The 14,091-nt window shown below is 44.1% G+C and overlaps 1 long non-coding RNA gene across 1 annotated transcript; it reads right to left on the minus strand.

Moving 5' to 3' along the window:
* Positions 1-3,363: 3,363 nt before the first annotated feature.
* LOC109491286 lies at positions 3,364-13,762 on the minus strand. Its single transcript, XR_002144632.1, has 3 exons — positions 13,623-13,762; positions 4,206-4,324; positions 3,364-3,437 (listed from the first exon to the last, which is right to left on the minus strand). It is a non-coding gene; the product is annotated as an uncharacterized LOC109491286 (long non-coding RNA).
* Between the last annotated feature and the right edge of the window lie 329 nt (positions 13,763-14,091).

Here is a 14,091-nt window from a genome sequence, read left to right on the forward strand (position 1 = left end):
TTCTTTTAATATGGAGTCACGTGGTCACTTGGTCCTGTTGTTTTATTAGCATGACAAATAATTCTGTATAAATGCCACACATCCCATATGAAAAAGTATGGTGGTGCTAAATGATGTCCTTTTCCTACAAAGAGAGAGTTACAGTTTCTTTGGCAGGTATGTGGAGTACCGGATCACTTAGATCTTGTCAAGGGTTGTTTGGGGCTTTGTTAGTAGCTAGTCTATTTCAATTTTGCCCGTATTCCTATGGCATGGCCCTTGTAAGATCACCAGTGGAAGTCCGATGTGTTTGCCAGAGCCGATCCACCAGGGCAGAAACTGGACATCAACCTCTGCCTCTCCAGCACTCCGTGGCTCTTGAAATATCTACTCATCATTTCAGGTTTTTAGGTGCTGTTTTCTGCTGGGTTGTTTGGAATCTCCCTCTACAGAGTTCAAGGGGAAATAGTGAACAGATTTTTTTAGCTCAATTCTCTATGGTTTTCTCCCTTCGAAGATTTTGCTTTTCTAGTCTTATCTGCTTCAGAAGTTCTGAATTCACACTTTTGTTGCTCAGCCCATTGGTTTCTGCTGAGACTGAATCCCTCTATGCTAAAACTGGAAAATGCTTTGAGGGGTGCGGGGGGGGGGAACCGTGGTGTGAATGCGACACTCCTCTTGCTTTCCTCTCTCAGAAATCATAGCCTCATGTCCTGTGCTGGTGACTCCCCAATACCTTCAAATATGTGCTTTATTTATCTTCTCTAGCTTTTATAATTGTTTCCAGTGGGAAGATTAGACCAATATAGCCACTTAGCTATGGCTGGAAGCAAATGGCTTGAAGCAGAGGCACATTAAAACAAACAAACAAACAAGGAAGTCTGTCAGGAATTCCTGGGAGAAGAAACCAATTTCCAGCTGGTAGGAAGCTTCTCAGATGGTAGCCACTCCCACCAGTGTCATGCGACCCTAATGTGCAGTAATAGGTAAATAATAATAACAGGTGAAGCCAAAAGCTTCAGGTAAGGTTGGCCAGGTTGTTAATCGACACCATTGAATATGCACTATAAGAGATCAAATGCACCAGATCAGGAAGGACAAAAGGACTTAAAAGAAGCAGGACAGGGGGAAGGATGTGATAATGGGAAATGGAGTACTTTCCATTTTCAGGAGAAACAAGGATTAGGAAAGCTTCCCAGGGAGAAGTCAGCATCTCACCAAGAAGGGCAAGAAACGTGTTTTCAGTGATAACGCTTCAGAGAGCAACTCAGTCAAATCTCACTTGGTTGCAAGTAACAAAAACCAAAACCAAAACCTCTAACTAGCTTAAGGTAACACGTGAATGATTTCAAGGAGAGTATGGAACCAAGAATCTGAATGCTGACAGAACACACTTCTGTGTGTGTGTGTATGTGTGTGTGTGCGCACGCGTGTGTGCAAAAGCACTAAATCCGGGGGGCCCAAATGAATGCCCCGTCTTCACTAAAAGAGGTGACTTGGAAGACAAGAGGATATATCCATATATGTAAAGAGATTTTTCTGGATATACCAGAAGCACTACCAAACCCCAAACAAACGAACCAAGGCTACTCTGGGCAGCTCAGTGGGGCACATAATCCAAACACCGTTGAGTTGGATGACCTGAAAGAGGAGAAATAAAACGTTTTTTCCTAAAATAAGATAGATAACAGAGATTTCCAGAACCCTAGAGAGTGGGGACATGCAAGAAAGGCAGAAAGGAGAGAACTTTTGTTTCCCACCTTCCACAAGTCCTGTCACCTGGAGGCCATGATGCCTTGAACTGTAACACTTAGCTGCCATCTTCCAAACACTTCTACGAAATTGAAGTAAATACACTAGGAATGAGATTTGGAAACATTTTTGCTATGTTTGTATAAGATTCATTCCACCTACACTTTCATTTCATTCATTCATGCAGCAAACATGTACTGAGTATTCACTATGTACCAGACTGTATAAGGGGCTAAGAATAAAGTTATGAAGACAGTGTCTTCATAGACAAAACTTCAAGACAAAACTTGCCACATGGTTAGGAATCATAGTCTTACTGATTTTCCTCCCAACCCTGGCCAATTTGCCTAGTTTAGGCACTTGGATTTCTTTTCTTTTCTTTTTTTTTTTTAAAGATTTTATTTATTTATTTGACAGAGAGAGAGACAGCCAGCGAGAGAAGGAACACAAGCAGGGGGAGTGGGAGAGGAAGAAGCAGGCTCATAGCGGAGGAGCCTGATGTGGGGCTCGATCCCAGGGACCTGGGATCACGCCCTGAGCCTAAGGCAGACACTGAACCGCTGTGCCACCCAGGCGCCCCAGGCACTTGGATTTCTACTGCTGTTCCCTGATAAATGCATCAGTCCCCTCACTGGGACCAGAGTCTGACCTGGAGAAATTGTTCCTGCTTTTCCCACACCCCTCTCCTAGCAGGCTGTCTGATAATACAGTAACTACCCAAAGCTTATATTGCATATGCTATGTGCCCCGCGTTGTTATAAGTATTTCACATATATTAATTCGTTTAATTGTCAGCACAATATTTTGAGGTAGTACTATTATTATCTCTGATTTTCTTTTATTAATTTATGAAGGAAGAATGAGTTAAACTATTAATTTACACAGGAAGAACATTGAACCTCACTGGTCCACTGGAGAGGTTTCAGAATTTCTACATCACCTGAATTATGACAAATGTGTTCATTTTGGAAACTTGATGTGACCTATGTTCCCAAGTTTTCCAGGATTGCAGAGTCACTTATCCCAAAGGAAAATAACCATAGCCCTCTCTCATATAACTGCAGAAAGTTTAGAGTCCTTCCCCAGATACGAATTCCTAAGGACTGGGATCTGCAAATCTTAGTTGTCAGTTATCACCCCTTGCTCTGGACCATTGCTACATTTTCTTTCCCAATCCCTTTTTCCCACTTTTTCACTTAACCATGCATTCAGATCCCAAGTAATTAATAAAATTTGACTTCGTATTCTGAGAACACAAGAGAAACTAAAGCACAAGAGAGGCCTTTGTGTCCAGAGGGAGCCTTCAGGCAGAGTCACAGACAGACACCTGCAGTGGGAAGCTGTCGGCATGCATGGGAAACATGAGCACCAGTGGGATCCAGGGCGGGGGGAAGGGGGTGCCTGCAGCATCGGCACCCCCAGGCAGTAAGCAGGCACTGCCTTTATTTTGCTGGTGAGGGTCTCAGAAGATAGGGCATGGACCCAAGAGTCACAGAGCAAGTAAGTGGCAGAGCCAGAAACTGAATTCAGATCTCCCTCTAAAGCTCAGTGTCTTTTTATTTTGCCATGACTCCTTCCCCACTCGAAAGCAACATGCTGAAGGAAGAAATCCCATGTTGTGGTTAATTTGAACGGAAGCAAAGCTAGGAGACGAAATGGTTGATAGCAGCACAGGGGGGAGAATATCACTCTCTGAGTTCCAGAACCTGAAGGAGGAAAAGAAAGAGCATTCTGCTCATGCATGTAGCCGGCATTAAGTCTTTTGGGTTGGCTAAATAAATGAACCAATGAATATGGGTACTAAATGTCGGGCGAAGTAAATATTGATAGCACTAAAGTGCATCAGACAAAACAACGTTCATTTAACAACTAATTCATTGTGCAGGAACAACTGAGGAAATCAAGTGCCTCGCTGGGTTTTCACATTAACAAGCATTGAAAATCAGTGTCTGCACATTTTTTAAACTTTTTAATTTGAAAATTTAAAAATAGAAGTAATAATTGAGAGAATGGTCGAGTTCATCTCCATAAACAGATGATCCACACCGAGCAATGATCAACATTTTCCACCTTTGCATCATTTTATCTGCTGAAGTAGATTAAAGCAAATCCTTAAACATGACATTTTATCTATAAGTACTCCTATAAACATCTCTTAAGGAGTTATTTTCTCATATGAACACAATATCATTATTATAACTAATAAAACGAACGATTCCTTAATCTCACCTACTACTAATCCATATTCAAACTCCTCCAATTGTCCTACTCTCTCTCCAGCCAGTTTGCTTGAATCAATATCAGAAAAAAAAGACCCCCCCACGCCACATCTGTTTGTTATGTTTTTAAGTCATTTTAAATTTATAACTGCCCTCCTTCCCTGCCATTGCTTTATTAAGAGGACCAGATCAGTTTCCCTGTAGAATGTGCAGAATGTCCCAAATTCTGAATACAGTGTATCGATGTATTTTTACCTCGTTATTATTCACAGAGACATCCACCGACGTACACTTGTCATTTTGGTTCCCTGATAAAGCCACAGGACACTCAGGTGTTTCTCGGAGGGGTTTGTATAATCTCACCCTCCCTGCTCCTGCCGCAGGTGAAAGAAACATCATGTCAAGAAAGCTAATAAACGATCGTACCAAAGTTCAGCTGCTACAAAGCGCACAAGATTAGAAGCTGTCAACGGTGCAAGCCTTAGGCAAGTCCCAAGTAGATGAGGGGTAAAAGGAAGGTCAAGAATGGAAGTAGGTAGGGGCGCCTGGGTGGCACAGAGGTTAAGCATCTGCCTTGGGCTCAGGGCGTGATCCTGGCGTTATGGGATCGAGCCCTGCATCAGGCTCCTCCGCTGGGAGCCTGCTTCTTCCTCTCCCACTCCCCCGGCTCGTGTTCCCTCTCTCGCTGGCTGTCTCTATCTCTGTCGAATAAATAAATAAAATGTTTAAAAAAAAAAAGAACGGAAGTAGGTAGAGCTATTGCTTCTCGGCCTTTTGGCTAAGAGCAAGTGTAGAGTAAATGCAGCTATGCGTCAGCACAGGGTCTGTTTTGTTTCTGCCCGCGTCTCCATTCCCTCCTTCTACCTTTTTAGTGTAGTAGCTCCAAAGAGGTTTGCACAAAGAGTCTGAGCTGGAGATTTGGGAGAAAGCCTGCCTCACTGATAGGCAATGGTGAGATTTACGTCTTTATTCATTGTTTAAGAAACGCCCCTTTGTCAGGTCCTGAGAGTCTGTGAATGTAAGAGATATCAAAGGGACTTACAGAAGCTGTCAGTACCTATCTCAGGCTTTTTGAAATACTCCCAGAGTTGGGGGTCCTCTCTTTCTGGTGTCACTAACCACACTTCCAGCTGAGGAGGTCCGAGCTAGTCCAGCTCAGGCTCTCCAAAGCCGAAGGGAAAGGTTTCTGAACCTTCCAGAGCCCACCCTGACTCCACCCGGTGTCCGGTGTCCACCCAAGTCATATATAGTTCCCCGCTTAAACCCTGTTGATGAGCTGAACTCCTCGTTGGCCCCTGAGAGAAGGGAGCACTAGTGAAGACCTTGCCACAGACAGTCGGACTCCGCTGAAAAGCTCTGCAAGCCTCTGCACCTTCTCATCACTCAGGCCTCTAAGAATCTTTGCAAACACTCTGGCCTGATCACCCCAGCTATACCTTGCAACTCTCCTCTGTCAGAACTCCTTGCCTCTGCAAGTGTGCTGCTGGGACTCAGGGCCTCAGGGCTCCCAGGACCACAGACTCACAGGCTTCTCTCTAACATTTCCTACTCCCAGGTCTGGGGGGAGCTCTTTAGTCCAGAAGGTGAGGGGGGAAAGCCTGTTCTCCTCATTGCTTCCCTAAGACATCCTGTCTGTGCCATTTAATTCCCCTTCCTTCTCAGTCACCTGCTCTTCAGCCCACCACTCCTTTATTCTTGCCCAGCAGGCTCTGATGGCCCTGTAATCTAAAGGCCCCAAATCAGGGGCACCTGCATGGCTCAGATGGTTAAGCTTCTGCCTTCAGCTCAGGTCATGATCCCAGAGTCCTGGGATGGAGCCCTGCCCCCCCACACTGAGCCCCAAAGACCCGCCCCCTCACACTGAGCCCCGCATGGAGCCCGCATCAAGCTCCCTGCTTCTCTCTCTCTCTGCCCTTCCTCACCCCCCCCGCCCGCTTGTGCGTCCTCTCTCTCTTTCAAATAAATAAATAAAATATTTCAAAAAGAGAAAAAAAGACCTCAAATCAGCCTGAAACTCGTTTTTTCCTCAAAGGTGGGGGGGGGGTGTGGATTTATACTTCAATTTCCTCTAATGAAGCAAAGAAAGGAGAAAAAACTTTTGTATGAAAATATGTCTGAACATCCGTATCTGGCTACATGTTTATAGGCTTCCCTTCCATTTTTCTTTCTGGAAATATGATTCCTATTCCTCGCCAAGACGAGTCAGGGATACGATCCCTGCCCTAGTGGTTTGAACAGAGGCTACTGCAGCCTCGGAGAACAGGAAATTTGATGGGCCCAAATTTAGTCTAAACAGCTCATACTAGAAACAGTTTTACCATGGTTCCTTTTCTTTTTTTAATTTTTCAAAAAAAAAAATCAGAAATTGTGATCTTACTGACTCTTCCTAAATTGGGTAAGCCATCCTGTTTTTCCATTTACCCTAAGTCACAAATGTGGTGTGACTCTGAAGTAGTCTTTAAATTCCTCCTCGCTGGTGTTCTACTTGCAAAATGAAAGCACTTACTCCATTGATCTAAAACTTACCCCTTCCTGCTCAAAAGGATCTACTCCGCANCCTACTCTGCACTTCACCAAAACAGCCTCAGGCCACAGTGCCTAGCATGTTCACACCACGCCCACCCGAAAGACAGCCTCACTACCACACACACACATACACAGACACCCACGGCTCCTGACAAAAAGTAAAGTATACGTTATGCTTAATCTTCATAACTGCCCTATTTTTCTAACCATTTGATTCGGTTTCAGAAAACCGTCAACTCTTCAAACCCCAAAGAATGGATACCATAACCCTGTAAGAGATTAAGGTTGTTGGGAAAAAAAACTTTGCCAAAAGTTAGACAAAAATCAGTCTTGGTGGAAGAGGCTGTGTTAAAAGCATGAATCAGGGCCATCCCTCAGTATTTATTGTCAATTACAGGCGCCCTTTTGTTTGGCTAATTTCACAGGCTTATCATTGCGGATAGATTTTATAATTTGACTCAAGCTCCTCCCATGATCCTGCTAATACCAAACAAATGTTTTTTCAAAAGATCACACACTTTCTAAATCCCACCACGTTTCCATAACTGAAGGAGAGAAAGTCGTCTTTACGGAGCCCCTATACTTAATCATCTCCACGGTACAAACTGTTTAGTCGGTTGCTGATTTTCTTAAAACGCAACAAGACTTCATTATTTGAATTACTGCCTAAATATCCATCTCAGAAATCAGCTCCACTGGGCATTATTTGTGAATGCTGAGGTCTTAAATGATTCAAAGTCGGCTTCGCTCACATCTGCAATAATTATCACCACCAAAGAGAACATATTTTAGAGAACAAGATGTTAAATTAATGTTCCAAAGAATTTATCAAATAAAATCTGGGCTGCTTTCTCCCACAAAGTTCTCAATGAATCACTACCGACTCCTAATGACCTCCATGAGAAACTTCTGTCTGAGGCGGAGATGAATTGAGGGACAAATTATGGTGATATGTGACATAATGTTTGGGAAACGCAGAGAACAAAACCTTATTTCTTTACTCTAAGGCCTAGCGAACGTCGAGAAAGTGCTTCAAATCATAACTTCTGTGTTTCTCTGAAACACACATGTTTGTAAAGTTTCATTGGGTAAGTGCATGGATCGATGTTAGCTACCACGGGGAGAAGGGAGCACATCCAGGCAAATGATGAGTGAGTTGTTGAAGAAATAGTATTCACTGAAAATTTCTCACATTTTCACTATTTCACTATTCCAAGTGCTTCAGATACAGTATTTCATTGTTTCCTTAACACCTCTTTAAGCAGCTACATTACCAGTGATAATTTCATAGGACAGATGAGGGAACTGAGACAAAGGGAGACCAAATAACTTTCCCACGGCCACAGTTCTAAGCTGCAGATCCAGGATCCATTCTTAAGCATTCGGACTGAAGCCCGCCCTAAACCACCACGCTGTACCGAAGTCATGCACGCGAGGAACAGTGGTCACTTAGATGAGGGGGTGGCAGTGGAGATGGACAGAGCTGACAGACCGGGGACACGTTTACGTTTATAGTTATCTACCAGAGCAGAAAGTTAGAAACAATGTCAATGTCCAACATCAGGGGTTTGACAATAAATTTGAACACATTTATTTAAAGTAATACCATGTACCTATTCAAAACCACTTTTTCCCAATCATATTTAATAATAAGCATGAACGGAACTATCCAATCTTAACTGAAAACATCATATTAAATGAAACACATTAGCATATAAAATAAACATTTTAAATGATCTTATTTCTGATGTGTGTGTGTGCGTGTGTGCTTGCGCACGCATATGTGTTCAACACTGAAAGGTCTAGAAAGTAACATAAAATGGTCTGGGAGTTGGGATTCTGTATCTTCTCTTCTGTACCCTTTATTTTTCAATTATTTCTGCAAGAGCATGCATTGTTCCTATAACAAGAGCAAAACTGTTTAGGCGGAATAAAAAGACCATATTTTAACCACGAGGACTAGAAGACCAATGAGGATTTGAGACATGGGCTGACAGGGATGATGGCAAGAACGTGGGCTTACTGCCAGATCAGCCCTGCAGCTATAAGCTCCTCAGCGAGCCCACCAGCTTTGCTGGCCCGGACACCTCAGGAAGCTGGGCTTGCCGAGAAATGATCTTTGGCATCTGCTCCCCAAGAACACCAGAAAGCCACACATTGACAGGACCAGAGATGATAAGAATCATGCACCCAGAGCCCCGCATAGCACCTAGCAGTTTGTGCACTGAAAGCGGCGACCAAAAAAGACAAGGAGAGGAAGTGGGAGGTCAGGGAAGAAAGGGGGCTGGAGTGTCTTGTAGTTTATTCATCTGCTGGGTGGGGAGCCTTTCTGTAATTTGCACAAAGGTACTACATAGCTAGTGGCAGTCAAGACTAACAAGATGAGCTGAGGCCAAATACGGAAGCCTTTTGGGGTCCAAAGTCATCAAAATAAAGAACAAAGTTGGCATAGTTGGGAGAAACAACTAAAGGAAGGGGATTTGAGGATGAGTGGGATTCGTGTTGGAGAAGTGGGCAGCAGAGGAAGCAATTTTATACAGGGACAGAAAGAAATTTAGGCATCAGAGTTCGAGGTAGGGACATTAATTGGATTAAAAAAAATTACTGAGGTAGCAAGTCTAGGCTTTAGCCTTCAAGACACAGACATACTAGCACAAGGATGAACACATAAAAAAAGATCCATATAGGGGCGCCCGGGTGGCTCAGTCAGTTAAGTGTCAGCCTTCGGCTCAGGTCATGATCCCAGCGTCCTGGGATCGAGCCCCATGTGGGGCTCCCTGCTCAAAAGGGAGTCTACTTCTCCCTCTGTCCTTCCCCCTGCTCATGCTCTCTCTCTCTCTCAAATAAATAAATGAAACCTTTAAAAGGAAAAAAAAAAAGAACAAAGACCCACTTAACTGTATGTTCTCTCCTGCAAAGGCCTCCTGCCTCCTCCTCCTTCCCTGACGATCTGCTCCGGGGCTCTACACTGACTTTTTGAGAACTGGCATCTGAGTTTAGACTCTTCTTTGTAGCAGAATTAGAACACCAACAAGCACATACAGTACAGAAGGGACCACATTCTTCAACTCAAGCTATGCTAAAACCCACCCCCAGCCAGCCCATTCTCTCCAGGGAGCTGGGCAGATCACGAAAAACTTTGATTCATCATTTCACAGGTGTTCTGCTGAGAATATGTTCATTTCCCCTCATGCAGATTTGAGCAAAGTTTACTTTTCCCGGACAAATGCCATTTCTACTCCATTTGCATGCTGTTAGTCTTCTGCTTTTCAGCACAGCATTTTATTGCCAAGCACGTTCTAATGATTTATTAGCCAGTCCTCCACTAAAGGCTGAAAAGTTGTTATTTCCTCCATGTTTATGGATGATAAAATAAAATAAATAAATAATTAAAAAGAGCTACAGACGAGTTAAGTGTCTTCCATATGGTCATCCCACAAGTTTGAAGGACAGAGCTGGGGTTAGAACTTGTACTCTCCGACTCGCCCCCACCCTGAGAGGTCCACTGGGCCACACTGCGTCTCTGCAGGACAACATAACATGCCGTCAGGGGCAGATGTTGCCTGTCACCCCGACCATCCATCACGCCTCTAAGAAGGTGCAATTACAAAGAGAGGTTTTAAAAAATAGCTCTTATCCAGGTGGCTAAAATCACTTTACTGAAACAAAGGCTTACAAATCAATGTCTGAGTAGTGGCCACATTTTAATCCTCACCTCACTTCTTTCTGCTGACCACCCAGCATGACTCTTGAGTCACCTTCCCCTGACATTAGTGACAGGTACTCAAAGAATGAAAAATACTATCTTTTCAACATTTTTATAAGCAATTAGGAAAGGAAAACTTGGGGAGGGGGGCAAAGTCATCTGCTGAATTATAAAAGCAAGGAACAGGATTTGGGGACAGTCCACTGTCCCAGATTTATCGGAGCCACTTCTCAGCCCTACCTCCTCCTACCTGTCCTTTTTCTCTGTTAAAGGGTCATTTATCATAGGTGATGGAGAATGACTTTAAATGTCACTAAGAAAAATAGGCCATAGAAGAGCTCTGGAAGAGAATAGCTACTCCAATTCCTTTATTACACCAGTGAGGAAACGGATGAGAAAAGGTAAGGACTCTACAGCTAGTTACTGGCAGCGTCCAAGCGATAGCACAGATTCACTGCCTCCCAGCCTCAGGTCTATCCTGCCACATATCCAGAGCACATCTGGATTAACAATATTCATTTCTTTGTTTAATAAACTCATATTAAGAGCCTGTGATGCCGGGCACCTGGGTGGCTCAGTGGGTCTTGATTTCCGCTCAGGTCCTGATCTCAGGGTCCTGGGATTGAGCCCCACTTTGGGCTCCATGCTCATCGTGGAGTCGGCTTGGGATCTCTTTCTCCCTCTCTCTCTGCCCCTTACCCCACTCTCTCTTTCTCTCTCAAATAAACAAAATCTTAAAGGGGGGGGGCTATGATGCCAAGAGTTTGGCAAAACACAGCCCTTACCTTCAAAACATCGATAGTCTAAAGGAACAACAGCAATATATGATTTGCTTAAGAACTATAATAAACTTTAAAGTGCTTCCATAGATAATAGAGTGAGGGTATAAAATCAGCTTTTGATTGACTTAAGAGATATAGTCTATTTCTAATTATTTAAAAATTAAGAGAAATATCTCTTTTTTTTAAATTTATTTATTTATTTGGCAGGGATAGACAGAAAGGCAGAGGCAGAGGGAGAAGCAGATTCCCCACTGAGCAGGGAGCCCGATGCAGGACTCAATCCCAGGACCCCAGGATCATGACCTGGGCAGAAGACAGACACTCAACTGACTGAGCTACCCAGGCACCCTAAGAGAAATGTCTCTTAAAAGACATAAAAGAAAAGGGACTTGGCCTAGTTTATACAAAGCCTAGACTCCCCCATATCCTCTCAATTCCTCACCAGTGCTCCACCCTGGACGGAGACACCTTCAAATTTACCACTAATTGCAAATAGGGCAGGGAGCAAAATTAAGACACATTGCACGGCTGGTATGTGGAAATGTGTGATCTCAAACTGATGTCATTCATGATTGAAAGAATTGATTATCCACATATCATTTTTCAAATGCAAAAATGTTGTTCAGTAATTGAAGCAAGAAACACATTTAGCATTTTCCCCTCTACATTCTGATTATGAGACTTGTAGACTTTGGAGGGATGGAGTAAGGGAGGAAGCATAGAAAGTAAAGGTGGTACCATTAGACAGGTAGGATCAGGGGTGTGGGGGAGGGGAATGCACATGTGTGACTCACACAAAGAATATTCTACCACTCAGCTCTTGTTCTGTACATTTCCTCCATGGTAAAGGCCAAGGGGAGCTAAGCTGAGAGTCTGAGTTCTAGGAAGTAAACACTCCAAGAGGCTTTTCCATTTCCGACATCCCAGAGGAAACTAGGACAGACACTAAGACCATCAGTCCTTCCATTGTAGTTTCTTAAGAAGACTAGTTCAGAAAGCATCATCTTTCTAAGGAGAGGAAAGGACAGAGAAGAAATGAGTATACGTGCAGGGAGAAGACCAACAGAGTAATTAACAAAGGCTCTTAGAAAAGTATTGACAAAGGACCACATCAAAAGCTATTATAAAAATTGGATCCCCTTGGTGCCAGAGAGAATGCTGCAGTAGTAAAGGTAAGTGGTTAGAGTTTACAAGAAATAACCCTCGCAAGAACAACTGGAAGAAGCAGATTTCATTACAATTGTAAAAATATCTAAGTTTCCTCAACCCAACTACAAAAGGCCTCACACAGCTAAGTAAGTGCCTATATAAGGAGCAGGCATGCTTCAAGGCAGGTAAACATAATAAGATAACGTGTTTAGAGGGAAATGGTGGAAATATGAAATTATTAGACTGAGTGAAGCAGTCCAACTGCCACCAGGACAAAACCCACTATACTTTTTAATATAATACAATACAACACAATACAATATAAATAACAATATCTTAAGGGCATTGGGAAGATGTACAACAGAATTAAACCTTTCTCCATTGCCCTGCTGCTTAACCGGGTATTTGGTTGTAGTCCTTCATTCCTGTACTTGTCTCCATTCTGTAGCAGAGTTTTGGAAACTCCACAGAAAGATTTTGATTCCACTTTGTAAAATCTTGAATACAATTTGCTGGCCCTCCTTCTGGTCTTAACTCTGCCCCATAGTTCACTGATTATGGGTCATTCCTTTCAGGTGATGCTGATCCGATGCATTGCTGACTTCAACTTTGTTCAACTCATGTGGATTTTGCTCCTGTTTTTGTTTTGTCAGCAAATATTCTAAAAATTTGGGGAAAAAATACTATAATAAATGGATAAAGGACTCAGAAAGACAGCATCTTATCGACACTAAAGAACATTTATATAGATATAAGGAGAAAATGTAAAACTTTTATTTGAGGAAATAAAAATAAGCATAGAGCCCTTTCATATCCATTCTATGATGGAGAGAAATGGATACATGGCATTCATAAAACATCACCAGTGAGCCACAGAACCTTAATTTGGACAGAACTTTAGTGGCAATCTATAACAATCCCTCGCCAAACGCAGAAACATCCTCCATAATCTCTCGGAGAATAAAATTTCAATAAACAGAACGGCAACTAACTCCTTACCCCATAGTCAGTGGATGCCAGTTTCAGAACGCTACAGATGTTTAAAGGGTTATTGCCTTTAGGAGGAAATGCGGCGACATACGGCATTTCTGACATCACTTCCATCAAGACAAGAACAAAAACTACTCAAGAACGAGACAGCACCATTGAAGAATCCTAGAACATGGGGGGAGGCTAATGCACCCCCCGCACCTCAGGTCAAGACCGACCTCGGTAGGAGTGTAAGAGAAGCGCCCAAGCATTGACCGCGTCGCCCCTCCCCCAGGACAGCACAGCACCCGGTGGAAAGGTCTTCCCTGGGCCTCTGGTTGTCCTCGCGTCGGAAAAGAGAACCCAGGACGGACAACCAGCACCCGCCAGCATCGTGGGTCACGCTGCGGGAGACCCTACTGTAACGCTGCATCACACGGACCGCATGGGAGTCTGGGGCGCTCAGGCACTGAGAATGTGTAAAGGAGAAGCGGAGAGGGAATTGGAAAATCGGCACAGAGATCTTGGCAGAGTTCATACCTGCGGCATCCAGGCAGTAATCCCAACAGCAGCTTCGCTCATCTGCAGAGCGAGGTTGGAGGTGCACTCTGACCAGGGAACTGGGCAGGGTGCAGATGGGCCTGATTCAGAAGCTCAAACGGAGTTTTGCCAGCTCTAGAGTCTGGTTTGCCCGTGTCTGGGTAAGGTGCTGAGTCACAGCCCACCCGCTGTGGAGCGGGCCTCCTGGCGCCATCTGCCGGCGGGGCTGCTTACAGCTCCTGGGAGCGTGCAGCCCAGCAGAGCTCGAGCCACGAGGTGAGCAGGCAGAGCTGATCACCCCCGAACAAAGCGAGGATCCGTCACGGAAGCTTCCCATGCTAAGCACAGGCAGGGACCTGAACTCCTAGCCCAGGCTGAGGGAAGCTCCTGGCCCCTCCCCGCTGGAGAGCCCCCTCCCCCCAGGCCCAGGCCAGGGGGCTAAGAATAGCCCCGCCCTCCGTGCGGAGAG

Source organism: Ailuropoda melanoleuca, chromosome 9 (genome assembly GCF_002007445.2).
Source record: "Ailuropoda melanoleuca isolate Jingjing chromosome 9, ASM200744v2, whole genome shotgun sequence".
NCBI classification, from domain to species: Eukaryota; Metazoa; Chordata; class Mammalia; order Carnivora; family Ursidae; genus Ailuropoda; species Ailuropoda melanoleuca.